Raw genomic sequence first — 26,681 nt, 5'->3', positions numbered from 1 at the left:
GTGTACCTACCTATTCAAAGTGCTGCATCAGCCCATCCCTATGTACACTGCTAGTCCGCAGTGTTCCCTGCCTATGCAAACTGCTACACTGTGCCACCCCCCGGTGCACGCTGCTAGTCCGCAGCTTCCCCTACCTGTGCAGACTGCTATACCACGCCACCCCCAGTGCACGCTGTTAGTCCACAGCTCACCCCTACCTGTGCAGACTGCTACACAGGGCCATGCCCTGTGCATGCTGCTAGTTCGCAGCTTCCCTTGCCTGTGCAGACTGCTACACTGTGCCACCCCTCGTGCACGCTGCTAGTCCGCATCGTCCCTTACCTGTGCAGACTGCTACACCGCGCCACACCTCGTGCATGCTGCTAGTCCGCATCGTCCCTTACCTGTGCAGACTGCTACACCGCGCCACCCCCATGCACACTTCTAGTTCGCAGCTTCCACTACCTATGCAGACTGCTACACTGCGCCACCCCCCGTGCACGCTGCTAGTCCACAGCTTCCCCTACCTGTGCAGACTGCTGTACCGCGCCACCCCCGGTGCACGCTGTTAGTCCACAGCTCCCCCCCTACCTGTGCAGACTGCTACACTGTGCCACCCGCTCTGCACACTGCTAGTTCGCAGCTTCCCCTATCTGTGCAGACTGCTACACTGCGCCACCCCTCGTGCACGCTGCTAGTCCGCATCGTCCCTTACCTGTGCAGACTGCTACACCGTGCCACCCCCGTGCACACTGCTAGTTCACAGCTTCCACTACCTGTGCAGACTGCTACACCGTGCCACCCCTGTGCACACTGCTAGTTCACAGCTTCCACTACCTGTGCAGACTGCTACACCGTGCCACCCCCGTGCACACTGGTAGTTCACAGCTTCCACTACCTGTGCAGACTGCTACACCGTGCCACCCCCGTGCACACTGCTAGTTCACAGCTTCCATTACCTGTGCAGACTGCTACACCGTGCCACCCCCGTGCACACTGCTAGTTCACAGCTTCCACTACCTGTGCAGACTGCTACACCGTGCCACCCCCGTGCACACTGCTAGTTCACAGCTTCCACTACCTATGCAGACTGCTATACCGCGCCACCCCCGGTGCACACCGTGGCACCACCGTGCACACTGCTAGTTCGCAGATTCCACTACCTGTGCAGACTGCAACACAGTGGCACCACCGTGCACACTGGTAGTTCATGGCTTCTCCTACCTCTGCAAACTTCTGCACCGCGGCATCCCTGTGCACACTGCTAGTCTGCGGCTTCCCCCTTCCCTGTGCTGGCTGCCATTTTCACCACCTCTGCTTTCCGTGAACTTTCTGCAGTAGATTTTGTGCGGTGATTTTCCGCTTTTACATTTCCCATTACTCTAATGATCAGTCGCTCGCGTCTCCTTCCTCTCACCGATGGATTGACATTCTCCACTCATCACTCAGTGTTTTCTAACAACCAATATTGGTTAATAATTCTGCCTTCTTTAGTCCTTCACTTGAGTTTCCTTGAAGGAGAATGTGTTCAGATCTTCACTAATGATATTCCACTTGTATGGAGAGCATACATGAATGCGTCGGCAGAGCCGCTCCGCACCGACCCTCCACTTACACATCTTCCATTTGTGCCAATGGATTTGCTTTAGCTCCTTTGAACTATAAGAAATGGCCCCATCTGCAAATTAAATCTTCTTCTCCGGGGCTCGTGAGCTCATGCAGACGACAGCTGAGCTGATTAACTATTGAAGGCATTGAAATCATCCATCCCAAGGCCACGTGCATGATCCCAGCCACCACAGCCAGGCAGAGAGAGGCCACGTATTTTGCCATGTTGCATTTAGACCTCAGATTTCTCGACATCCACCGTATAGAAGACGATCTCCGCACATTTATGGCCCGGTCACATTGTTGGCAGCAAGAGGTGATGTGCTGCCGAAAGCAATGATTTAGTGGCCAGCACGAACAATTCAAGCAGCCTATGGACGAGCGCTTAGCTCGGAGGATCGGTGGCCTGTTTACACGGGGCGATGTTCGGGAACACAGTGGGGGAAACCCATGTCCAGTGCTGCCTTTGTGGACACCCACGCTCTGAGAGATTGCTTAAGACCTACCTATCTGTCCTGACTACCCCTTACATATCAGCACGTGTTTTCAATGGGGAGAGAGGAGAAAGCTGTTGCCAGATGACTCGCTTGGTCCCATTTGTTTGTACCCGTGAACAGACCCTTCGTGGAAGTGGTCGTCATCGTGTCACCTTCGTGTGTGCAGAAGGTCGACCTCAACCAACACACGAGTCAATGTAAATCGGATCTCGGGGAGGAAGAGTTGTAAGACTTGAGGTTGCGCGATGTGACTTTTGGCACCCTGCACCCGGTCTATTGGATTGCTCAGATCTAAAGTTCGACACCTGGAGAGCCTTACATGAGATTCTTTCTTACGTCCTCTCAAGTAGCGCAAAATCCTGATTATTGCGGTGTTTCCTCCGGAGCGGAGCAGTTTAATCATTTGCTGTCTGTCAAAACTCATTAAAGTAATTAGCAATTTAGTCAAATTAGGGGCATGTTAAAGACAATGTGTCATCACTCCATAATCTACGGGGCGTCGAGAGACTGCCGAACGCCACGGGCCCGACCGTGATATGACGTGTGAGATAATTACCGGGGAGGCGCCTGTCTTGCCCGGTGTGCACAGGGCAAGGGTTTAGGGAGACGGACGTGATTGAGCACCTCCATCGTCTCCGAACTGGTCTGTGGACGTCACCATCTGCCACAGATGCCCGACTGATATCTACCAAGGATGATGCGTCATCGTCATGTCTTCGTCTCACCTTGGTGAGTAGTAGTTTGCAAATTTAGAGATTTAGGACTCCAGTTTAATTTTGTACAGACGATGTGCATAGTGTAAATATGGTCCACGTACAAGGAGCCCTGAGACCACCTGTCGTCCATTGGCGGTCCCGATCAGTCGAGCAAGAAGCGTTGTGGCGCTCCTCTCCCGTGTTAAGCTTTCTGATCGCCTGATGGTTGCAAACCTCATTTCTAATGCCGAGTTCACATATATCCTCTCTGCTTTTCTTTCGGACGACACCTCCCAACCATCCCCGTTGGTATCTCCAGAGCAGACACTAACGGCCCCGTGGAGCTAATCTTGGAGCAGATGCCTCTTTCCTCCGAGGCGCCGGCTCTATCCACAGGCCGTGCTCCCGAGCAGTCACAGATATGGAAGAGTGCGCCTCATTCCCACCCCCGAGCTTTGAGTATTTGTGGGGAAAAAAAGAAAGAAGGAGAGAGCGGGCACATGAGTCCAGCAGTGAAATCATTTCTAGAGTTAAACCAAGGATAAACTACCGCCAATAACTAACCAAGGAGCGCGAGCTCGGGCGGCAGGATTGGAAAAAGATTGCAAAGTTTTACAAAATCTAAGCCCCCATCTCTCTGCTTGCGAGATCTCAATGCATTTGGAATTGGAGAAACTCGGAGAAGTAAAAAATGTTTTTACGCTCTGAATAATGGAAACTTCCTCCGGTGAGAGATTTCCTATTTTTGCCGATTTTCCAGGTAATAGATTGATGGTCGGACTCTTTTAAATGCATGACTTCTGGATCTTGTAGTCGGCAGCGGTGTTTTCTTATCTCCTATTAGTTTTTTTTCCACTTTCTCCTGTCAATCTTCGTCCTTCAACCGACTCTTTCCTGCTCTGACGCTGCGGAGAACCAGACAAATCCATGCAGATCGTTGCAGTAAAATCCCATTTATGAGTAATTTCTGTCTGTGGATGTGGTCGGTTTATTCGTTTTCGTATTTCTAGGGAAAGGTTTCTTCAGTTCTGGTAAGATATCAACATACCTTACATGAAGAGTGCACGACCAGCGGCCCGGGGGGCTATATGTGGTCCGTTGTGCCATGTTGTGCACCACCCAACCATTTGGTCACAGAAATGCTCATCTGAGTGCTCTATTTCACGTGTTTACCGTATATACTCGAGTATAAGCCGACCCCCCCCCCCCCCCCCCTATGCCTAGGGTGGAAAATGCAGCAGCTACTGGTGAATTTAAAAAATAAAAATAGATACCAATAAAAGTAAAATTAATTGAGACATCAGTAGGTTAAATGTTTTTGAATATCCATATTGAATCAGGAGCCCCATATTATGCTCCATACAGTTCACGATGGCCCCATAAGATGCTCCATACAAAATACACCCCATATAATGCTGCACAAAGGTTAATAATGGCCCCATAAGATGTTCCATAGAATAATATGCCCCATATGCTGCTCCATAAAGGTTATGGCTCCATAAGATGTTCCATAGATTATGCCCCCATAAGATGCTCCATAGATTATGCCCCCATATGCTGCCACCATAAGATGCCCCATAGATTATTCCCCCATATGCTGCCCCCATAAGATGCTCCACAGATTGTTCCCCATATGCTGCCCCCATAAGATGTTCCACAGATTATTCCCCCATATGCTGCCCCCATATGCTGCCCCCATAAGATGCTCCATAGATTATGCCCCTATATGCTGCCCCCTGTTGTGAGCTCTCTTGGTCTGACTTTTGAGACAAGGCTCCCTCTGGTGGAAACTGCTGGTAGTGGTGCGGGTCAACATGATGTTAACCCAACAGCTGCAGAAGATAATTGGAGGAGTGGTGGTAGTGACTGGGACTACATAAGCGAGCAGAGTTCTCTGTGACTACCGGTGATACTCCTTTTTTTTTCCTTACTGAGGATTTCTGTCTCCTGCCTGATCCTGCATTTTTTCAGCTAAGTGTCATTTGCTAAACCCTTTCCATCTGTTTTTGCCTTGCTGTCGGGGGTCAGCTTGCTTCCCCTGGGGCTGCTGGACCCTGCCCTGTATTTTTGTATCTTGTGTTTGTTTGCTCAGTCCCCTGCTGTATTAGCCTGTTGCTAGCCGCCAGTTCACACCTGAGTGCTGATATAGTGGGGGCGAGGTTGTTCAAACCTCAGTATTTTTGTACAACAGTCGTGTTGGAATTATTAGGGTTTTTGCGTGATTGCAGACAGTGCCTTTTCTGTCCTGTCCTATCTAGTCAGTGTGGGCCCCATCATTTGCTCAGTCTGTTCTCTGCCTGTGTTTGTGCCTCATCTTGTCTCACCTACAATATATGTTGGGGGCTATCTATTCCTTTGGGGGATCTGCTCCGGGGCAGTTTAGATTTCACCTTTCTTGCTTTAGGCTTAGTTCTCCGACTGTGACGAGGCGTCTAGGGCAACGTAGGAACGCCACGGCTACTGCTAGTTGTGGTGTTAAGATCAGGGGTCTGCAATCCACTGAGCGACCAACCTCTCTGGTGTTCTGGTGGCATAGCCTATTGCGCTCTCCTCCTCGGTGACCCATTCATAACAGCCCCCATAAGATGCTCCATAGATTATGGCCTCATGTGCTGCAGCTGCATTTAAAAATAAAATGACCTACTCACCTCTCCGTCACTGGGGCCAGGTGCCGGTGTCACTGCTGGCACCTAAGATACTCACCTGTCCTTCGTCCATGGCTGCTTGCTGCTGTCTGGCACGTCATCGGTCAGTGACGTTCAGAATGCAGGGGGCACGGCGCGCACTAACCATCTCACCGCGCCCTCTGCTGTCTGAATTTCACATCACTGACAGATGACGTGCCAGACAGCAGCAAGCATCCATGGACGCAGGACAGGTATCGCTATACTTACCCGTCCTGGCTCTGTCTCTTCAGCCCCCAGCTTCTCCGCGATCTCCCTTCCTGCCTTCAGCGGTTACGTAGTACCGCTCATTAAAACTCATGAATATGCGCATATTCATGAGTTTAATGAGCGGTACCATGTGACCGCGGAAGGAAGGAAGATCCCAGGCCCCAGTGACGGAGAGGTGAGTATGTCATTTTATTTTTAAATGCAGCAGCAGCTGCAGCACATGGGGCCATAATCTATGGAGGCGGTAAGAATCGGCTGGTGTGTCGGGAGGTGGTAAGGATCAGGTGATGGTAAGGATTGGTTGCCGTGTCAGGAGTGGTAAGGATCGGGTGGCGTGTCAGGGGTCATAAGGATTGTGCGGTGTGTCGGGGGGGGGGGGGGGCGTGGTAAGGATCGGGCGGCGTGTCAGCCAAGTTTTGCCCAATGTGTTTTGCGCCTTTTCGGAGCCGAATCTTCATGAGCATTTCATAGTTGAGCTATCACCGTAGCTCCTGGACCCTTGCACCGTCAGACAGTTGCTCAATGTTCCTCTTTACACTTCCTTTCATCCCTATGCTAAAGCCCCAAAGTCTCCTGAGCTTGAAATGGCTGATAACAGGGAACAACAAAACCTGAGAATCCCGTGTAGGTCGTTTAGTGTCTTCTGCAAGGTCTTTTTGACAATCAGTAGCTCTCGGCATTCACCTGAATTACGGCGCACATGATCCGCAGCGAGTGGAATAATCCATGCAGACTTTCGCCTTCCAGCAGCGTCTCCTCCCTGTCGCCGTCGCTCACCTCGTGCCTGCCCGCTCTTGCCTTCTTCTCACCACGCTTTATTTCATGTGCTGCAGGCTATTGAATATTTTGGAAAGATATGCAGCAGGTTTTCTGCGTGTCCAGAGCTAGTAATCAGAATGTTGTGAGTCAGCGGCGGCTGCGCAGGATCTGTAGGTGAAGGGTGGTTTATGGTTTGAGGATTCCAGGTCTTTATTCACCAAAACTCTCTGTAATTTGTAAATCTTCACATTTTGGCAACTTCTGCGAAGGCGTCCTGGTAGTGCAACCTGCGGGGGAGCAGCTTTTGGCAGGACACCCCCCCTACCATAAAATAGAAAGTGAGCACCCAGCAAAATTGCCGTGAAGCCCCTTGAGCCCCAAACATCCTATTAAAATCCGACTTGCATTTTCCCAAAGTAAGTCCGAGGATGAGTTCTTTACCTTTTTAATTTCTGCTTCAGATTCACATAAGGATTTGTCCCGTTGTCTGATCTGTCACCAATTTGACAATTTATTATTAAATATTCCTTAGACCTGATGAGGCTGGAGTACTTGCTTTGGAAATCGTATCAGAATGCTTGTATAATCCTGATGTAAAGATGAGGCATTTTGAGTACAGTTTTAGGGTGAAATTAATCACGAGTCCAAGTGTATTCAGCCTGACAGTGGCGGCTATTACTGAGTAGTGTGAGATCTCAGCAGCGGCAGCAGGGAGGAAGGACGTTGAGGAGCTGTTTGAAAAGCTAGATGGGTGGAGATTCAGCAACGAGGACAGACACTGTGCAGCTGTAAGAGATATTTAGCAACAACAGTAGTGAGGAGAGACACTGAGGAGCTGTCTAACAGGCAGATATTCAGATATTCAGCAGCTGCAGGGAGGAGGGACACTGAAAAGCTGTCAAGATGGCGAAGGTTCAGCAGTAGGTAACGGACAATGAGAAGCTGTGAGTTGGGCTAGGTGGGCTGAAATTCAGCAGCTGCGGGGGGGATGAGGGACAATGAGGAGCTTTCAATCCAGCTAGATGTGTGGAGATTGAGGAGCTGTCAAGAAGGCGAAGATTCGGGAGCAGGGAAGAGGGACGGTGAGGAGCTGTCAAGAAGGCAGCAATTCAGGAGCAGGGAAGAGGGACGGTGAGGAGCTGTCAAGAAGGCAGCAATTCAGGAGCAGGGAAGAGGGACGGTGAGGAGCTGTCAAGAAGGCAGCAATTCAGGAGCAGGGAAGAGGGACGGTGAGGAGCTGTCAAGAAGGCAGCAATTCAGGAGCAGGGAAGAGGGACGGTGAGGAGCTGTCAAGAAGGCAGCAATTCAGGAGCAGGGAAGAGGGACGGTGAGGAGCTGTCAAGAAGGCAGCAATTCAGGAGCAGAGAAGAGGGACGGTGAGGAGCTGTCAAGAAGGCAGCAATTCAGGAGCAGGGAAGAGGGACGGTGAGGAGCTGTCAAGAAAGCAGCAATTCAGGCAGCAGGGAAGAGGAACGGTGAGGAGCGGTCAAGAAGGCAGTGATTCAGGAGCAGGGAAGAGGGACGGTGAGGAGCTGTGAGGTAGGCTACTTGTGTGGAGATTCGGCAGCCGGGAGGAGGTATACTGAGGAACTGTCAATCAGGCTAGGTGGTAGAGATTCAGCAGCAACAGGGAGGAGGGTCAATGAGGAGCTGTCAATCGGGCTTGGTGGGGGAGATGGCGTTATCCTTTCATAAAGGATGTTACCACCATTCTGAGAAGGATTATCATACTAAGTATACCAGGCTCATCAGGGCTATTGTGTAATATGTATGCGTTTTTATATAATGAAATCTCGTGACCTATCATGATAGTTTTGTTTCCGCTTTGTGTTGCAGATTTCGACTTGGTGAAATCTGAGACGTGATCGGGGCTCTGAGGGACTATTTATATAGTAATATAGACTATTTATTGATAGAGAGCTCTAATAATGGTGGGTGCACGTAGTTGGGAATTTCCATCATATATTCATGATCTTCTATGGCTTTGTATTTCACAGATTCCAGTGGATTTCACCTCTATCGCAACAAGTGGCCAGTGGCCTCCACCCACCGACCCGAGAGGGAGTTCTTCTGTTGTGAGGTGAGGTGACATCCCGAGTCCTGCTGCCACTTTACCGCTGTCTGTCTGATTCCATGGTCGTCCCTCATTGCTGAAAACTTCCGCCTAGTGCTAAGGTTGAAAATTGGTCTTTATTTGGGCTGTAAACCTGCTCCTTAGAAAAGAAACTGAGAACTTACAACCAGCCGAGGTGCTATCCTGCACAGGTACCGCGATTGTTCCTACAGAGCTACAGTGCAGGTCAGATCTTGGCTGGTAGCGGAGGTCTCCACTTTTGTCTGGATATCTATTTGGACAGGCATCCTAAACGTTTGTGTTGAGCGATATCTGTACATTGTGGTGCCAGTTTGGGCAAAATTTAGCAAATTTGTCATGTATAACCACCCCGATACCCCAATTAGCAGACCAGTCTCATTGTAGTTTGGGCTGCAATGACTGCTTTATTTATTGAGGGTTTTGTAGTATTTTGGCCAGTAGGATCTAATCCGGTCCCAATGCTCCTCTCTTGTTATTTGGATCTCCAATTTCATAGTGAGGTCTTTTGGCTCCTAACTAGATGGCTTTTGGGCCTGATGCGTCACTTTTGGAAGGTATGTCTCTGCTTGATAGCAGGTGAACGTTAGTTGTCTCTCCATTGTCTTAGAACTCTTGCACCTTTTAATTTTTAATTGGACCATGAACCTCGGTCCCTATTTGTCGGCCGTATTCGTGCAGTGTTTGCAGGCGCCGTTAGAATCTGCAGAATTGCCTCTCGATTGTGCTGATTTTTGTAGAATCATGTAAGATTATTATTGACCAGTAGAGATCCGTTCCCCTTATTCGGTAAGCGATTCTTATCAACGTGCCCTTCGGCTTGTCTCCGTTTCTGTGCGACAGTCTCTGGCGTGTATTAGATTAACCGTCCGGCTTCCGAAAATCTGTCCCTATGTGAAAACCTATCAATTTCCTGCAGACTTAAATTTTCGTAGAACGTAGCGTTGTCGACACTTGTTTATGGGCAGTTAGGGCGGGAGTTCACATTAGGCAAAAGTTGACCAAAGCCTGCAGAAGAAGTCCTGCAGAACAGTGACAGAAGGTCATGGATCTCCTCTTTCCATGGATCCAGGTGGGGATGCAGATCTCCATATCTTTGATCTTGGGATCGCTGGAGGTCCTGACGCTCAGCAAGTGGTCAATAGGGGACCACTTTTTTTTTCTGGAGAGTTATAACTCAAACCTATGTTCCTACGGGACGTGGCAGTGTTGTTACCACCTCCTGAAGGCTTAGCCAGTCTGGTGCATATGGTTTTAGACTAGAACGTCTTGTATCGTGACCCCCAAATAAAGTGGTTTTGTTTCTATATCTGCATTAGAGAGCCATCCAGGAATGTCGATCACGTTCACTTGGGCAATGAGGAGCATTAACGAGAAAGTCCTATTTTCTAATTACCCCTGGCTGTCAGCGGTTACAGCTACTGGCAGGAGAGATATGACGTCCCTTTCGCTCTTGCCTTTTGGAGAGGTCACCCGCGTCTCGAAAATGTTTACTGCCGAGAAAGCAAAGTATCAGATGGCAAGCCTTGGAGCTTACCGTTCGCGGTTGTCCTTCTCTCTAATTGAGTTGGTCATAAAGCATACCAATTAAACCAGCTAACCTTTCCAGCCGCGGACGTGAAGTCTGATTTGAATAATACCTCGGCCCGGCTCCACTTGGCGTTTTATCTCTCCAGGACAGCAAGAAGCCCTGTGCCCCTCGAAACACGGGAGAGTTAAAGAGCAACCCGGGACGAGAAACCATATTGGTTATCCGCGATGTAACGTCAGTCCCACCCCATCATTGCAGCTCACGTATATACAGCTCTGGCTAAAATTAAGAGACCACTTCTCTCCATGTCCGGCAGCCATTCCATTCCAGTGTTAGGTGAATTCCAACCAGAGTCCACCTCATTCTACTTAATGTGCTTCCGATTAGGTGATCACCTGAACCAAATCTTATTTAACGAAGAAAAGTATAAAAAACCTGCTGTGGTGTTCCCAATCCTCTTGCAATAGGACAAGCTGGATGGCAAAACAAGTGCTAGTAATATCCCAAAAGTAATAGGAATGAAAAAATAACTTATTCATGAAAAGGAGTTGAAAAGAAAAGTCTTGAGTGAGGAAAAGAAGGGCTCAATTCTGGATTTACTAGCAGAGGGATACAGTGAGCATCATGTTGCCTCCATCCTTAAAATTTCTAAGACGGCAATCCATTACAACAAGGTCAAGCAGCAGACATTGGGGACAACAAAGCTACAGACCGGCAGAGGGCGAAAACGACCCTCCACTGACCGGGAAGACCGTCATCTTATTCGAATGTCACTCAGAAACCTCAGGATGACATCAAGTGACCTACAAAAGGAATGGCAAATGGCAGCTGAGGTGAAGTGCATGGCAAGAACAGTTCGCAACAGGCTCCTAGAAGTAGGGCTCAAGTCATGTAAAGTTAGAAAAAAAGCCTTTCATCAATGAGCAGTAAAGGAGAGCCAGGCTGAAGTTTGCCAAAGACCATTGGACCATAGAGGACTGGAGTAAGGTAATCTTCTCTGATGAGTCTAATTTTCAGCTTTGCCCATCACCTGGTCGTCTAATGGTTAGATGGAGACCTGGAGAGGCGTACAAGCCACAGTGTCTTGCACCCACTGTGAAATTTGGTGGAGGATCGGTGATGATCTGGGGATGCTTCAGCAAGGCTGTAATTGGGCAGGTTAATCAGCGAAGGACGTATGAATCAAGCCGCATACAAGGTTATCCTGGAAAAACAGCTGATTCCTACTGCTCAGGCAATGTTCCCCAACTCTGAGGACTGGTGTTTCCAGCAGGACAATGGGCCATGCCACACAGTTACAGGGGTTGGACAAAATAATGGAAACACCTGGAAACATCAACAAAAGTTAGTTTAATATGATGTAGGTCCACCTTTTGCGGCGATCACAGCCTCAATTCTCCGAGGTATGGATTTATGCAAGGTGTGAATTGTTTCCAAAGGAATTGTAGTCCATTCTTCAGTTAAAACACCCTCCAGTTCTTTGAGCGACGATGGCGGTGGAAATCGACGTCTAACTTGAATCTCTAAAATCGACCATAAATGCTCAATAATGTTGAGGTCTGGGGATTGTGGGGGCCGGATGAGATGCTCAACTTCATTACAATGTTCCTTGTGCCATGCGTTAACGATTCTAGCTGTATGAATTGGTGCATTATCAGCCTGAAAGATGGCGTTCCCCTCCGGGAACAGTGCTTGTACCATAGGATGCACTTGGTCGCCCAAAATGCCTAAATAATCGCGGCTGTTAATTCTTCCATGAAGGGATATCATTGGCCCGGCGGATCTCCACGAAATAGCACCTCAGATCATCACAGAACCTCCGCCATGTTTTACGGTCGGGAGAAGGCAGTCTGGGTGGAATGCTTCTTTTGGCTGTCTCCAAACGTGCACTAGGTCGGAAATAGGGTAAACGATGATTCGTCTGAGAATATCCCATGTTTCCACTGCTTGAGGGACCAATTCTGGAGGTTTCTACACCACTCTAAGCGCTTGGAAACATTTGTCATTGAGAGCAGCGGTTTTCGAATTGCAGCTCTTCCGTGGAATCCAGATTTGTGCAGCTCCCGACGAACAGTTTTCGTGGAAACTGGGTTCTGTAGGTGTTCATTGAGCTCAGCAGTGATTTTCGGAGCCGTGGTCTTGCGATCCTCTCTCACAGTTCGCTTTAGAGTCCGACGGTCTCTCTCAGTCAACTTCGACTTTCGGCCGGACCTGTGCTTTGCTGCGGATGTTTTTCCTTCTCTTTCAAACGCAGTCATTACTTTGGAGACAGGACCTCTTGACACGCCAAGCATTCGGGCACTTTCTGATACACTAGCGCCTGCCATACGAGCACCAACAATTTGGCCTCTGAAAATCCGAGAGGTCTGCCATTAGTATCAGGTTTTCATCAATGTTCTTACAATTCTGCAAAACAAACAGTTAATTTACATACACATATCACATAACATAAATAATCAACTACAAAATATTACCATATGTCACGGTTTGCATGTTTATAACATGTTCGAAGATTAGGAGGCCAAAACGTTAGGTGTTTCCATTTTGTCCAACCCCTGTAGATCAATCAATGTGTGGATGAAGGAGCACCACATGAAATCCCTGTCATGGCCGCCCAATCTCCAGACCTGAACCCCACTGAGAACCTCTGGAATGTAATCAAGAGGAAGATAGAGAGTCACAAGTCATCAGACAAAGAAGAACTGCTGACATATGTGTACCAGGAGTGGCATCAGGTCACCCAAAAGCAGAATGACAGACTGGAGGAAAGCAGCCAAGACGCAGGAAAGCTGGGATTAACAATCATGGGGATTCCACACAATATTGATCTCTGAACTCTTCCTGAGTTAAAACATTAGTAATGTTGTTTCTAAATGATGATGAACTTGTTTTCTTACCATTATTTGAGGTCGGCAAGCACTCTGCATTTTCTTGTTCTTTTGACCATTTCTCATTTTCTGAAAATAAATACAAAATTTATTGCTTGGAAATTCGGAGACATGTTGTCAGGAGTTTATAGAATAAAAGAGCAATTTACATTTTACTCCAAAATATAAAGAGAAAAATCCGACAGACTGAACATTGTGCAGCGGTCTCTTCATTTTTGCCACAGCTGCATATAAGTTGTCCATATCCCCCATCCCTCCAGATAAAGTGGAGATCTCGTCGCTTAATACATCTGATTCTTTCCCGTTTTATTAATATGCATGGGAATCTGTTGCAGAAATTTATTTCATACCTCCCACATGTACAAATTAGTGTCAGCTGAAATGTGAGTGTAACAGACCCAACAAGAAACGTGTTATTCATAAGAGACGTTATAAGTAAGCCGCAAGGACTGGCCGCGTCTTAAAAGAGCCGTGACACGAGAAAAATACCGTCACACAAGTTCAGCCCAGAGTTCACAGCAAAGACCAGAAAACTGTACAAATCCAACGCCGTGCAACACTATACAACCGTATCCGAACCGCCAGGGGAAATATACAGAGCCGGGAAAGACTGAGGGCAAGAAAAGGCATATTCCTGTACATAGGGAGCAGTATTATAGTAGTTATATTCTTGTACATAGGGAGCAGTATTATAGTAGTTATATTCTTGTACATAGGGGACAGTATTATAGTAGTTATATTCTTGTATATAGGAGCAGTATTATAGTAGTTATATTCTTGTACATAGGGGAAGTATTATAGTAGTTATATTCTTGTACATAGGGGCAGTATTATAGTAGTTATATTCTTGTACATAGGAGCAGTATTATAGTAGTTATATTCTTGTACATAGGAGCAGCATTATAGTAGTTATATCCTTGTACATAGGGGCAGTATTATAGTAGTTATATTCTTGTACATAGGGGCAGTATTATAGTAGTTATATTCTTGTACATAGGGGCATTATTATAGTAGTTATATTCTTGTACATAGGGGCAGTATTATAATAGTTATATTCTTGTACATAGGGGCAGTATTATAGTAGTTATATTCTTGTACATAGGGGCAGTATTATAGTAGTTATATTCTTGTACATAGGGGCAGTATTATAGTAGTTATATTCTTGTATATAGGAGCAGTATTATAGTAGTTATATTCTTGTACATAGGGGCAGTATTATAGTAGTTATATTCTTGTACATAGGGGCAGTATTATAGTAGTTATTTTCTTGTACATAGGAGGCAGTATTATAGTAGTTATATTCTTGTACATAGGGGCAGTATTATAGTAGTTATATCCTTGTACATAGGGGCAGTATTATAATAGTTATATTCTTGTACATAGGGGCAGTATTATAGTAGTTATATTCTTGTACATAGGGGCAGTATTATAGTAGTTATTTTCTTGTACATAGGAGGCAGTATTATAGTAGTTATATTCTTGTACATAGGAGCAGTATTATAGTAGTTATATCCTTGTACATAGGGGCAGTATTATAGTAGTTATATCCTTGTACATAGGGGCAGTATTATAATAGTTATATTCTTGTACATAGGAGCAGTATTATAGTAGTTATATTCTTGTATATAGGAGCAGTATTATAGTAGTTATATTCTTGTACATAGGGGCAGTATTATAGTAGTTATATTCTTGTACATAGGGGCAGTATTATAGTAGTTATATCCTTGTACATAGGAGCAGTATTATAGTAGTTATATTCTTGTATATAGGAGCAGTATTATAGTAGTTATATTCTTGTACATAGGGGCAGTATTATAGTAGTTATATTCTTGTACATAGGGGCAGTATTATAGTAGTTATTTTCTTGTACATAGGAGGCAGTATTATAGTAGTTATATTCTTGTACATAGGAGCAGTATTATAGTAGTTATATTCTTGTACATAGGGGAAGTATTATAGTAGTTATATTCTTGTACATAGGGGAAGTATTATAGTAGTTATATTCTTGTACATAGGAGCAGTTTTATAGTAGTTATATTCTTGTACATAGGAGCAGCATTATAGTAGTTATATTCTTGTACATAGGGGACAGTATTATAGTAGTTATATTCTTGTATATAGGAGCAGTATTATAGTAGTTATATTCTTGTACATAGGGGAAGTATTATAGTAGTTATATTCTTGTACATAGGGGCAGTATTATAGTAGTTATATTCTTGTACATAGGAGCAGTATTATAGTAGTTATATTCTTGTACATAGGAGCAGCATTATAGTAGTTATATCCTTGTACATAGGGGCAGTATTATAGTAGTTATTTTCTTGTACATAGGAGGCAGTATTATAGTAGTTATATTCTTGTATATAGGAGCAGTATTATAGTAGTTATATTCTTGTACATAGGGGCAGTATTATAGTAGTTATATTCTTGTACATAGGGGCAGTATTATAGTAGTTATATCCTTGTACATAGGAGCAGTATTATAGTAGTTATATTCTTGTATATAGGAGCAGTATTATAGTAGTTATATTCTTGTACATAGGGGCAGTATTATAGTAGTTATATTCTTGTACATAGGGGCAGTATTATAGTAGTTATTTTCTTGTACATAGGAGGCAGTATTATAGTAGTTATATTCTTGTACATAGGAGCAGTATTATAGTAGTTATATTCTTGTACATAGGGGCAGTATTATAGTAGTTATATTCTTGTACATAGGGGCAGTATTATAGTAGTTATATTCTTGTACATAGGGAGCAGTATTATAGTAGTTATATTCTTGTACATAGGGGGCAGTATTATAGTAGTTATATTCTTGTACATAAGGGCGGTATTATAGTAGTTATTTTCTTGTACATAGGGGACAGTATTATAGTAGTTATATTCTTGTACATAAGAGCAGTATTATAGTAGTTATATTCTTGTACATAGGGGGCAGTATTATAGTAGTTATATTCTTGTACATAGGGGGCAGTATTATAGTAGTTATATTCTTGTACATAGAGGCAGTATTATAGTATTATATTTATTGTACTTTTATAACAGAGTCCTTAAAGGATATCTGCCAGTAAGATAACTGCACCTCCCGTCTAATTGTACATCTGGACATGGAGATCTTGTGTTCATCAACATCTTTATGTCTTCTCTCTGTTGCTACATTCTTAATAACAGAGAGTGTTTTAATTCATATGCAAATGAGGTGCTAAGTGCTCGGGGTGTGACCGTGCACTTGAGGAGTCTCTGCTTCCCTGGGTCTTTCTTCCCCCTGTCACCAGCATCTTTAGGCAGTGATCTCCATCGCCAGGCTTGAGAATCAGACAGTGAGTGGTGAAGCTAAACAGGCCGGTTCTGGGTGAGTTAGCAGGCTGGGGAAGCAGTGGCTCTGTAAGTGCTCTCTCTTTCCCAGAGCACTTAACACCATATTTACATATTAATTATATGCTAGTTTCTTGGACGTTCAACAGATAATGTGAAGTCCCAGATGTATGGTTTGGGGGTGTTGTTTTTACTGACAGATTTCTTTGAGTATAATTCCCTTCTCTTTGTAGACAGTGATGTGCGTCAGTCAGTCTCTTTTATTCCTTCGTCTGTCCTGATGTTTCTTCTTTGGTGCTAACTCAGAGCTCAGAGTTCATGTCGGCGCGTATTCGCCGGGGGTTGTGTCTGCGCTCTCACACTCTTGTGGGGACTGTCATTTACTGACGGCTTAAATGCCAAGACTGAAGCATGAGAGACGCCTGTCACGGTTAGCGCTATTCGCTTACTTTCTTTGTAGATTTTCCAGATTTTTGACTTTCACATATATATATTTACTTCACCCTGTCCACGTGTCCTCTAAGCTCATTTTTAATGTCTGATTATCTGCAGAGTCTGTGATGTAAATGTCCATGAATGTGATGGTGTTCAGTTGTGCAAGAGCTGCACTCATGATGTGCGCATGAAGGACTTCAGCATTGACTTCAAGGACCCCTCACCTGTGACTGGACCAGCAGTTAGTTAGGTCCATATATATTTGGACAGAGACGACATTTTTCTAATTTTGGTTCTAGACATTACCACAATGAATTTTAAACAAAACAATTCAGATGCAGTTGAAGTTCAGACTTTCAGTTTTCATTTGAGGGTCTCCACATTAAAATTGGATGAAGGGTTTAGGAGTTTCAGCTCCTTAACATGTGCCACCCTGTTTTTAAAGGGACTAAAAGTAATTGGACAGATTAAATAATTGTAAATAAAATTTTCATTTCTAGTACTTGGTTGAAAACCCTTTGTTGGCAATGACTGCCTGAAGGCTTGAACTCATGGACATCACCAGACGCTGTGTTTCTCCTTTTTGAGGCTCTGCCAGGCCTTCACTTCGGTGGTTTTCAGTTGCTGTTTGTTTGTGGGCCTTTCTGTCTGAAGTTTAGTCTTTAACAAGTGAAATGCTCAATTGGGCTGAGATCAGGTGACTGACTTGGCCGTTCAAGAATATTCCACTTCTTTGCTTTAATAAACTCCTGGGTTGCTTTGGCTTTATGTTTTGGGTCATTGTCCATCTGTAGTATGAAACGACGACCAATCAGTTTGGCTGCATTTGGCTGGATCTGAGCACACAGTACGGCTCTGAACACCTCAGAATTCATTCGGCTGCTTCTGTCCTGTGTCACATCATCAATAAACACTAGTGACCCAGTGCCACTGGCAGCCATGCATGCCCAAGCCATCACACTGCCTCCGCCGTGTTTTACAGATGATGTGGTATGCTTTGGATCATGAGCTGTACCACGCCTTCACCATACTTTTCTCTTTCCATCATTCTGGTAGAGGTTGATCTTGGTTTCATCTGTCCACAGAATGTTCTTCCAGAACTGTGCTGGCTTTTTTAGATGTTTTTTTAGCAAAGTCCAGTCTAGCCTTTGGATTCTTGATGCTTATGAGTGGCTCGCACCGTGCAGTGAACCCTCTGTATTTACTTTCATGCAGTCTCCTCTTTATGGTAGATTTGGATATTGATACGCCTACCTCCTGGAGAGTGTTGGTCACTTGGTTGGCTGTTGTGAAGGGGTTTCTCTTCACCATGGAGACTATCCTGCGATCATCCACCACTGTTGTCTTCCGTGGGCGCCCAGGTCTTTTTGCATTGATGACTTCACCAGTGCTTTCTTTCTCTCTCAGGATGTAACAAACTGTAGATTTTGCCACTCCTAATGTTGTAGCAATTTCTCGGATGGGTTTTTTCTGTTTTTGCAGCTTAAGGATGGCTTGTTTCACCGGCATGGAGAGCTCCTTTGACCGCATGTTTCCTTCACAGCAAAACCTTCCAAATGCAAGCACCACACCTCAGATCACCTCCAGGCCTTTTATCTGCTTAATTGAGAATAACCTATCGAAGGGATTGCCCGCACCTGTCCATGAAACAGCCTTGGAGTCAATTGTCCAATTACTTTTGGTCCCTTTAAAAACAGGGTGGCACATGTTAAGGAGCTGAAACTCCTAAACCCTTCATCCAGTTTTAATGTGGATACCCTCAAATGAAAGCTGAAAGTCTGAACTTCAACTGCATCGGAATTGTTTGGATTAAAATTCATTGTGGTAATGTCTAGAACCAAAACTACAAAAATGTTGTCTGTCCAAATATATATGGACCTAACTGTATCTCCCCCTCACCTGTGTCTCGGCCAGCAGTTATCTCCCCCTCTCTGGGGACTGTGCCAGCAATTATCTCCCCCTTTCCGGGGACTGTGCCAGCAATTATCTCCCCCTTTCCGGGGACTGTGCCAGCAATTATCTCCCCCTTTCCGGGGACTAGGCTGGCGCAGGCTCCAACTTTCAGGGGATTAGCTATTGATGGTGGTAGGTACCGGGCTCTGTGGGGTAATTGGGGGATTGTACATGTTCATGGACAACTTCATGTGTAACCTGTGCTCTTTCTGCAGCCGGAGTACATGTTTTAGCTTCTTTTAGTAAGTACCCCCCCCCCCCCCAGCACCACATGTGAGGAGCTCTACAGTACAGCTGCCAAACAATATCCAGTGATGTGAGCACCGCAGTGCACTTGTGCTGAAGGATGATTGTTGTATTCTCGGCTCGGGAACAATCCTCTGACGTTCACACTTTCCATGATCAAAGGCAATGTCTGTAATCTCGTGTCGGATTTCTTTGAGGTCTGTGCACAGATTAACCCATAAATTATCAACCTATAGCGGCTGTTTCCTATTTGGCTGTGCGCTCCTTTCTGATGATCGGGCCCAGCTGTGATCTGCTGGTTTCCTGTTTGCTGCCATCTCTGCTGCCCTCTGCTGACTCATTAGCATGCTGCAGTGTTTATCTGGGGGGCTTCTCGCAGGATATATTGTACCCTACTACATTGCATCAAAGGTTGTCGCAGGCCGTAAGTCAGTTGTTTTTCATCGCCCTCTTTTGGCCGTACTTTTTGTTTGTTTGTCCCTTGTTCAGCTGTTTGCAGCTGGATTTACACAGCTCAGCTCCGTACACCGCATAGTGGCGGTTCTCGAATACTGCAGCTCAGCTCCTATTGATGTGAACGGGACTGGAGCTGCAGTAGCTGAAACCAGCCCCTACACAGGGCTTCATTTATACGCGCTGCTTATATCCGGCCACTGTGGGGGGCTGCAAGCAGTTATTCTGAGTATCAGGTATCGGACCCCCCCACCGATCTGGTAGGGATGTCCTAAGTTCTGGAGAACCCCTTTAAGCTTTCCCTATGCCACAAGTCTTGCAGGACTTGTGTGTGTCAGTTGGACCCCTTCTTCACTTCCACCTATGGACCAGTGTGGCACACGAGCCTCCAGGACACCAGGGACTGAAGAACCCGAGAGACAGCGGAAGATACCGTGAAGCTGAGACCTTGTGTGGTGGAACACTCAGGAGTCTGATAGTCCAGCGCCATCGCTTGGTTCCCAGCATACAGTTGTGGCCAAAAGTATTGACACCCCTGCAATTCTGTCAGATAATACTCAGCTTCTTCCTGAAAATGATTGCAAACACAAATTCTTTGGTATTATTATCTTCATTTAATTTGTCTTAAATGAAAAAACACAAAAAGAATTGTCCTAAAGCCAAATTGGATATAATTCCACACCAAACATAAAAAAGAGGGTGGACAAAAGTATTGGCACTGTTGGAAAAATCATGTGATGCTTCTCTAATTTGTTTAATTAGCAGCACCTGTAACTTACCTGTGGCACCTAACAGGTGTTGGCAATAACTAAATCACACTTGCAGCCAGTTGACATGGATTAAAGTTGACTCAACCTCTGTCCTGTGTCCTTGTGTGTACCACATTGAGCATGGAGACAAGAAACAAGACCAAAGAACTGTCTGAGGACTTGAGAAACCAAATTGTGAGGAAGCATGAGCAATCTCAAGGCTACAAGTCCATCTCCAAAGACCTGAATGTTCCTGTGTCTACCGTGCGCAGTGTCATCAAGAAGTGTAAAGCCCATGGCACTGTGGCTAACCTCCCTAGATGTGGACGGAAAAGAAAAATTGACAAGAGATTTCAACGCAAGATTGTGCGGATGTTGGATAAAGAACCTCCACTAACATCCAAACAAGTTCAAGCTGCCCTGCAGTCCGAGGGTACAACAGTGTCAACCCGTACTATCCGTCGGCGTCTGAATGAAAAGGGACTGTATGGTAGGAGACCCAGGAAGACCCCACTTCTTACCCCAAGACATAAAAAAGCCAGGCTGGAGTTTGCCAAAACTTACCTGAAAAAGCCTAAAAACGTTTTGGAAGAATGTTCTCTGGTCAGATGAGACAAAAGTAGAGTTTTTTGGGCAAAGCCATCATCATAGAGTTTACAGGAGAAAAAAAAAGAGGCATTCAAAGAAAAGAACACGGTCCCTACAGTCAAACATGGCAGAGGTTCCCTGATGTTTTGGGGTTTCTTTGCTGCCTCTGGCACTGGACTGCTTGACCGTGTGCATGGCATTATGAAGTCTGAAGACTACCAACAAATTTTGCAGCATAATGTAGGGCCCAGTGTGAGAAAGCTGGGTCTCCCTCAGAGGTCATGGGTCTTCCAGCAGGACAATGAACCAAAACACACTTCAAAAAGCACTAGAAAATGGTTTGAGAGAAAGCACTGGAGACTTCTAAGGTGGCCAGCAATGAGTCCAGACCTGAATCCCATAGAACACCTGTGGAGAGATCTAAAACTGGCAGTTTGGAGAAGGCACCCTTCAAATATCAGGGACCTGGAGCAGTTTGCCAAAGAAGAATGGTCTAAAATTCCAGCAGAGCATTGTAAGAAACTCATTGATGGTTACCGGAAGCGGTTGGTCGCAGTTATTTTGGCTAAAGGTTGTGCAACCAAGTATTAGGCTGAGGGTGCCAATACTTTTGTCTGACCCATTTTTGGAGTTTTGTGTGAAATGATCAATGTTTTGCTTTTTGCTTCATTCTCTTTTATGATTTTTCATTTAAGACAAATTAAATGAAGATAACAAAGAATTTGTGTTTGCAATCATTTTCAGGAAGAAACTGAGTATTATCTGACAGTATTGCAGGGGTGTCAATACTTTTGGCCACAACTGTAATGCATGTGCACAGTGACTGCACCAGCAGAATAGTGAGTGCAGCTCTGGGGTATAATACAGGATGTAACTCAGGATCAGTAATGTAATGTATATACACAGTGACTGCACCAGCAGAATAGTGAGTGCAGCTCTGGGGTATAATACAGGATGGAACTCAGGATCAGTAATGTCATGTATGTACACGGTGACTGCACCAGCAGAATAGTGAGTGCAGCTCTGGAGTATAATACAGGATGTAACTCCGGATCAGTAATGTAATGTATGTACACAGTGACTGCACCAGCAGAATAGTGAGTGCAGCTCTGGGGTATAATACAGGATGTAACTCAGGATCAGTAATGTAATGTATGTACACAGTGACTGCACCAGCAGAATAGTGAGTGCAGCTCTGGAGTATAATACAGGATGGAACTCAGGATCAGTAATGTAATGTAAGTACACAGTGACTGCACCAACAGAATAGTGAGTGCAGCTCTGGAGTATAATACAGGATGTAACTCAGTATCAGTGATGTATGTACACAGTGACTGCACCAGCAGAATAGTGAGTGCAGCTCTGGGGTATAATACAGGATGTAACTCAGGATCTGTAATGTAATGTATGTACACAGTGACTGCACCAGCAGAATAGTGAGTGCAGCTCTGGAGTATAATACAGGAGGTAACTCAGTATCAGTAATGTATGTACACAGTGACTGCACTAGCAGAATAGTGAGTGCAGCTCTGGGGTATAATACTCAGGATCTGTAATGTATGTACACAGTGACTGCACCAGCAGAATAGTGAGTGCAGCTCTGGAGTATAATACAGGAGGTAACTCAGTATCAGTAATGTATGTACAACAGTGACTGCACTAGCAGAATAGTGAGTGCAGCTCTGGGGTATAATACAGGATGTAACTCAGGATCTGTAATGTATGTACACAGTGACTGCACCAGCAGAATAGTGAGTGCAGCTCTGGAGTATAATATAGGATGTAACTCAGGAAAATTAATATAAAGATAATGTCTTGAAATTTCTTAAAAGTAAACAAAATTTTTGAGTATGTGGATGCGGTTCACACTCGGTGATATCATTAGATCTTCCTGTTGTTGGTATCAGTTCTATTGCAGCTAATTATAGTCTTATAATTAGTTTTGTCTTGATGGTGCTGCCACCTACTGGCTAGGAGAAAAACATTGCATGAGTTCCGACATCTTTCCTTTTAGCAGTGCTGCGCTCTCTCTCCAGCTAATACATTTCCGCTGTTCCTCTTTAAATATTAATATTCTGACAACATCCTAAACAGAATAATTTACAGATTTGTGTCTTTTTTCCTGAGAGCAGAATGTTTCCAAATCTTCAGGCACATTTGGAAGATTCGACTTTCATGTTTTGTAAGTAGAATTGACTTCAAGTGTTCCTGTCATTTCGGGTGACGTTTCAGAATAAGCTGTTTGTACTGTTTCTTGATATTATTTTACTCGTTTAAAGCATTTTTAACCAGTTTCCCATTTGCAGACTTTTTCTTTAATTTTCATTTGTGTTTGAGCTAGTGACTAGAGACAATCTTCTATGATGTCCCTCATACACCGCACACACAGACATGAGGGATTCCTGCTGTGACATCTCAGTGTAGCACATGTTCAGAAGTAGTAGCAGCATGGAGGATATCATACAGGAGTACTGAGCAGTGTACCAGAGAATCCAGCTCCGGAGTGAAAAATACGAACTCGAAAGTAGCAGCATGTATGACATTTATATAGCAGTACTGAGCAGCGTTGTTTATGAATCCTGCTCTGGACTTAAACGTACTAACTAGAAAGCAACAGTATGGATGATCTTATACAGCAGTATTGAGCACTGTAGCTATGAATCTAGCTCTGGAGTGATTTAAAACACTAGAAAGCAGCAGTTTGGATGACATTAATGGAAGGAGTCTGTAGTGTAGATGCAAATTCAACTATTGCTGAGATAAAACAGTTGCTAGAAAGGAGAAGCATGGAGGACACTTTGACAGCAGTATTGAGCAGTGTAGTTGTGAATTCAGCACTGTGAGAAAATATCTTAAAGCGGCAGATTTCTCTGTACTAATGAAGACAATCCTTTAAAGTACATTTTTGTCATTTTTTTTCATTCTGGTCTCTAAAAAGAGTTGCTTTTTTTGTTCACTTTTTTTTAAAACTCTGTAGAAGTATATACAAACATCTGACGCAAAGCGCATGGTATATGGAGGCAGTGTGTACAGCTGCCGCCATTATGCTCTCATATATGGGGATTCACAATGTAGCGCCATCCAGTTCTGAAATCACTGATATAATAATTTTCCATTCGGAGACTTTTACTGGTATCACTGAGCTTACACCTATTATAGATCTCATTAGAGTAGAGCAGAAAACCAAGCCCTGTCAGCGGCCGCTAATTAGCTACAAAGACCGCGCGTAATGTGATGGGTTCAGAGGGCGAGCGTTGTCGGCTTGCAGGCCTCTGATCTGCATGGTGCCCTCGGAGTTGTCGGGCGTCCTCTTCGTTTTTGCTTCGCTGAATGCAAGGAATATTCCTGGTTCATCATCCTGGAAATCTCCAGTATGGCTAAAAAGAGCTTAAGCAGAAGCACATCGCAGGCGGTGTTGTGCCGTGTGGTTGTTAGCTTCTTTAAAGGTTTATATGGTGGCTGTAGCGCCGCCCCCGAGGAGTCGTCACAGCATGTATCACTCAGATTGACATCATCTTTGCTTCTAATTGTGCGACCGTTATGGATTCCGGCTTTAGGTGAATGTGCTTGTAGTAAGCAGCATCTTTCTGCGCTTTCTTCTTTTTTGTAGTCATAACTGCCCTCTAGACAGTATAATCGCTGCAGTCGAAACACCCATTTTGCAGCGTTTTTATGGGGGGTGGAATAAGTGTGCTTTGTCCACAGTACATGTCTAATAAAGTTAGTTTTATTGATCAGAAATGCTTCAGAATGTTTGTGACAGGTTTTTTTTTTGTGGCTTTTTGTTAATACAGATTTTCAGCCATAGCTTTGCGAGTAGACGAGGAGCCATTGGGGCGCCTGTCAGAAGGGTTACTTGGCAGGTAAGAGATGTGACGGTCGCCTTCCACCCGTGATACCGTGCGTGTCACTGGTTTATACCGCTGGTTACGCTGTGATCCCCTCCCTGTATTTTCTCTCTGGTTATTGATTGTCAGCTCTTCGTCTCCAGCCTCTTAGCGGTGCGATCTTCCCGGCACCTGCTCCTTTATTCCTCTCGCCTCGGCACCTGTCGATGTTCCGTTTCCCGTACGCTGCCCAGATTCGCTCTTCCTTTCATCCCAGAATTAAAAATGTAATCAGCCGTCTATTTACCCACATGAATGCTCTGCCTGAGAGCGATAATTGGTGTTAGCGCGGTAAATGCAGTGACGTTCACGAGCCAGGGACACGGCGGCCGATGAATATCCCCCTGATTGCACCAAACGTGCCGAGACTTCCGGGAGCGATGACAAAGAGGAAGACTGCTCCGGACGGTGCTTCCCTCCTTCCTCGTCCAGAGCCTAATTACAATGGAAAGTCAAGAGGAGACGAAGGAACAGAGCGCTCCGGGGCAGCGGGTGCTGGAGAGGCTCGCCAAAGGAGCCGGGGAACGAAAGTCCATAACTGCGGAGGTTGTCAGTAATCCGTGTGCACATATCTCTGGGTATGAAGTCGAAATCTTGGCTTTGTGTCACTCATTCCCTGGAAGAACGCTAGTCAGCCTCACCTTACCCTGAAATAACTAATACCAACGAACAATAGTTACTGCAGTGTAAGGGGGCATATGTCTGCGTTCCAGGGCTAATGAACCGATGGCGGCCTTCCTGGCCCGACGGCGGCCCTCCCAACCCAAACTAGTAGCCTTATGAGCTTGTATGAGATGGATTTATGGGATCGGTCCGGGACCTGGAATTTCCATTCGCCGTCCTCTTTAGGCATAAGTTGTAACTTGACCTTTTTAAAAAGGTAGAAATGGCGCTTTGAAGACAAGAGCGAGCGTCACTTCACAGTCACCCCGACAGCAATTACCGCTTCTCACCGTCCACCTGTAGACTTTTCACTTTTATTTAATTTTTTTTTCTACTTGGAATATTTTTTTTTTACTATTCATGTGATGAGGCCGAGTGGTGAGACAACTGTGGCTGTAGAGTCTCCGTGAGAATGCAAGAGGCAATCGCTTTAGGTGCAATTGCCTTGTTACAACTGGATACAAACTGCTGCGATTCTGATGGTAATGTACCAGGTAGTTGCCAGTAATCCATTTTACTATCGAGGCCCCCTCTTTCCTTGTTTGCCTTATTTATCAATGTTGTTATATGGACCAGCATGAGCTCCACATATCCTATCTATATACAGTATGAGCCCCCATAGCCTCTTGTATACAGTATGAGCCCCCACATACCCTCTTATGTACATAAGCCCCCCACATAGCCTCCTATATGTAGTATAAGCCCCCATAGCCTCTTGTATACAATATGAACATCTACATAGCCTCCTGTATACAGTATGAGCCTATATATAGCATGAACTCCACATATCGTCTCTATACATTGTGTGATCCCCAACATGGCCTCTTGTATACAGTGTAAGCTCCTATATAGGCTCCTATATACAGTACTAGATGGAGGCACAATGCTATCGCATCGGGAGGGCGGTAATGTCACGATGGGGGCAGGCTTTATAGCATTGGGAATCTCTCCCCCCATGTGCTCACCCACCTATCCACTCTCTCTTTCCCCATGTGCTGACTTCTCCCGTCTGTGCTCTCTTCTTTGACCTGTCTACCCCATGTGCTATGCCCCTTGTCTGCTGTCTCTCCTTCCTGTGCTGTGTTCCCCCTCATGTGCTGTCCCGTTTGAGCTGTCTCCGCCCTGTGCGCTGTCTCTCTCACCCCTGAGTCTGACCGTGTACAGAACATACCACAGCTCCTGGGCAGGGGAGGAAGCAAAAGACAATACTGACATTACAGCAGGAGATCGCAGAGGAGACATTTTGTGAGGTAAAATATTGTTTAAAAACAGTCACTGAAATATTTTACCTCACAAAATGAATCCTCTGTGATCCCCTACTCTAATGTCAGTATGGTCTTTTGCTTCCTCCCCTGCCCAGGAGGTGTGGTATGCTCTGGACACGGTCAGACACAGACTATTTTTAAAATGAGCTTTCGTTCGTGGGAAAACCCCTTTAATGTGACCGGC

The 26,681-nt window shown here is 45.3% G+C and overlaps 1 long non-coding RNA gene across 1 annotated transcript in view; it reads left to right on the top strand.

The window, feature by feature from the left end:
• Nucleotides 1–26,388, top strand: part of LOC141058831 (uncharacterized) — a 44,169-nt gene extending 17,781 nt beyond the window's left edge. Inside the window, exons 2-3 of the long non-coding RNA XR_012222329.1 lie at nt 8,430–8,512; nt 24,477–26,388. This is a non-coding gene — a long non-coding RNA (uncharacterized lncRNA). The remainder of the gene's footprint in view (nt 1–8,429; nt 8,513–24,476) is intronic.
• The last annotated feature ends 293 nt before the right edge of the window (nt 26,389–26,681 follow it).

This window comes from Dendrobates tinctorius, unplaced genomic scaffold, assembly GCF_039654945.1.
Source record: "Dendrobates tinctorius isolate UK_male_01 unplaced genomic scaffold, ASM3965494v1 ptg000215l, whole genome shotgun sequence".
Lineage (NCBI taxonomy): Eukaryota > Metazoa > Chordata > Amphibia > Anura > Dendrobatidae > Dendrobates > Dendrobates tinctorius.
This window is presented reverse-complemented; position numbering and strand designations above follow the sequence as displayed.